Below are 3,119 nucleotides of genomic sequence, written 5' to 3'. Positions count from 1 at the left end.
TATATTTTCACAAAGAATGTAATTAAAAATTCTTTTGTACAAACTGTTAATGGTGAAAATATTTTACCGGGTAGGTAATACCCGAGAGATATTTAGATTTCATATTAATAAGTTACGTTGTACATTCTTCGAATCTGATTCAACAGTCATTTACTATCCTACTTACATCCATAGATATACGTATCCGTTCACCGCAGAATAACCATTTTCATTCAAATTCATATTTGGATTTTGACCTATCAGAATCCAAAAAGTGGCATAATGAAGAAAACATTTGATAAAATAAAATTTGTTAGAAATAGACAAATTAACTATGAGGAATTTTGTTAAGAATCCACGCTAACAAAATGCTAGCTAACTGTTCCCAGCTAACTGTTCCTAATTCCCTGTTACATTTTAATTATCGCAATTTAATTATTGCAATATTAATTGTCGCAATTTTATTTATTGTCATTTAATTTCTGTTATTTATCTTACGCACTTTAAATATCGAGACACATATACAATGTTTTGACATATCATATCGACGTCATCTATATATATTATTTGGAATAACCATAGACACTCTATATGCTGTAATGCCCGAGTTCGCTATACACGGTTGAGGTTGATTCTTAAATAATATATATACTTTGAGTTGTGATTGAGTCTGAGACATGTATTCAATAGGTTACGATACGTATTAATTAATTCAAATAATAAAATTAATAACTGTGGACTAATAACTGTACACTATTAACATTGGACAATTAAAAATGAATTAAAATATTGACTATAACATATGAAACTGAACATTTCTTCAAGTTTGTCACTTGACTTCATCTTAAACATCATTTATATCTTGAATATTACAATCTACGTCTAAACCTTTTATAATTCTTGAAAACACCTCAATCGAGAGGATGAACCAACCGCACTTCATCTACGGAAAGAAAGATTTATGCATATAGTTATGCACCTGAAAAACTCTCAAAAACTGAGTAAACGTTAACAAGTATTTGTGATAGCTCCTTTGGCGTTGTTATTACCAAAAATAATTTTACAATCCCTCTCCAAATTAGTCAATTTTGTCATAGCTCCAGCAAATCAACTTCGACTTTTCGTTCGAAACAACCTTATTATAATTTTGATATATATGTGTGCTCTTTTATTGTTACAGGGGAACCTTTTATATTCCACCATAATACCATCAGCGTTTAATCATCTAAAAATACAATTCTCTTAAAATCACCTCGGATTGATAACCAATTATTCAGATATGAGAATGCTGATGAAGCAGCAATAGTTGTAGATGGTCTTAATGGCTAAAAGTTTGATAATAAAGAATGGAAGGTTGGGAACGCTCGATAGAAATTTTGGTACTGAAAAATGGATCGAGTTAAACCTGAAGAAAACCGGGGACAAATACAAGGACCAAACCCTATATTCAAAGAATCCAGATAATTCAGTATCCGATGAAATCCTTAGAAAATATCTTGCTCCGAAGTCATTTTAAAATCTTACGAAAAATCTTTTTTCATCAACCTTCGAACTTTGAAATTCTAAAATATTATCATAAATATTTTCGATATTTCTGAAGATATTTTCATAATTATTCTCATCCGAAATTATATACCTCTTCGCGCTATCTGTATTACATCATATTGAAAACTGTTTTAGTTTTCAATATTCTGTAAAATTTAAGTATAAATTATGAATGGATTCTGGAGAAATGTTAAGAAGTTGAGCCTGAGTTAGTATAATATAATGACACTTGGACAACGTGATTATATTACAGTAAGTCATGCTGGAAGTTCTAATGAAAGATGATGATTCACAGATCATAACATCATCATGTGCCATTTTACAAGACTCGTTCAATCTGTTCAATCTCAGAACATATTAAGAAAGTATATTCTTGATAGTTCTATCCTCAGTGAACCTGGTATTTTGACAAATCAAATCGTGGGAATACGTTCCTTCGTGCTTAGAACGTTATAATCATTCGAAACTCTATATCTACGAATTCTGGACCATTATTCGCTTGATTTGATGTCGGAAAGAGAAAACAAGAGCATGGAACTTCTAAATATAAGGGAAAATATAAAGTCCAACAATAACACGGATATTACAAACCATATATATCAATGCGAATAGCAACATATTCCTCCGGTGGTAGTAGAAGTTAACAGATTCCTCCGGTGGTAGTTGAAAAAGGAGGAATACAGAAGCGATTGTCAGAAAAAGGACAAGGATCAGAACCAGATTAAGCATTTTTACAATCTTTAGAAGTGTGGATTAAGGAAGAAAGTATAGTAATGGTAAGGATAATGAAACGGAAGAGGTTAATTTATAATGAAATTATCAGACAAAGAAATTGAGGCAGATTACCGCATTTAATTAAAGAGGTCTTAATTTTCTTAATTTCCTTATTCATCAAAGAATCAGATCTTATTCAGATTTCAAAGATTTCTTTAAATCCCTTGAATTCCAGAATTCAATCATGACTACATCAAAATTTAAGACGAATATATATTTTTATCTCAAACTTTTGTGACAGCTTCAATCGTACGATTCATATAATCAAATTGTTTTATCTATATTAATCAATATTGATAAAACTCTATTTATCAACTCATATTCGTCATGAAAACATTTTTATTATTAACCATGACGACCTCGATCAAATTTCGGGACGAAATTTCTTTAACGGGTAGGTACTGTGACGACCCGGAAAATTTCGACTAATTTTGAACCAAACTCTCGATACGATTTAATATTTTGACACGATAAGCGAAGTCTGTAATGTTGAGTCTCAAAAAAAAATTGAACTGTTTTTATATATGCAATTACCCTTCGACCAGTTTCGACGATTCACGAACAACTAATTGTAAATAGATATGTGTGTGTGTATATATATATATATATATATATATATATATATATATATATATATATATAAATAGTAATTGAAATATAATTTGAAATATTATATGATTTAGTTATTAGAATTAATTATATGATTTAATTATAAGAACCAAATTGTAAAAATAATAAATGATATAAAATGTTATTGTGAATGAATCTATTTATATATTTATATATATAAAGTATATTAAAAAAAATATTAAATGATTGTA

The sequence above is a fragment of the Rutidosis leptorrhynchoides genome, chromosome 3, assembly GCF_046630445.1.
Source record: "Rutidosis leptorrhynchoides isolate AG116_Rl617_1_P2 chromosome 3, CSIRO_AGI_Rlap_v1, whole genome shotgun sequence".
NCBI lineage: Eukaryota > Viridiplantae > Streptophyta > Magnoliopsida > Asterales > Asteraceae > Rutidosis > Rutidosis leptorrhynchoides.
The sequence above is the reverse complement of the archived record's forward strand: the minus strand, read 5'-3'. Positions refer to the sequence as shown.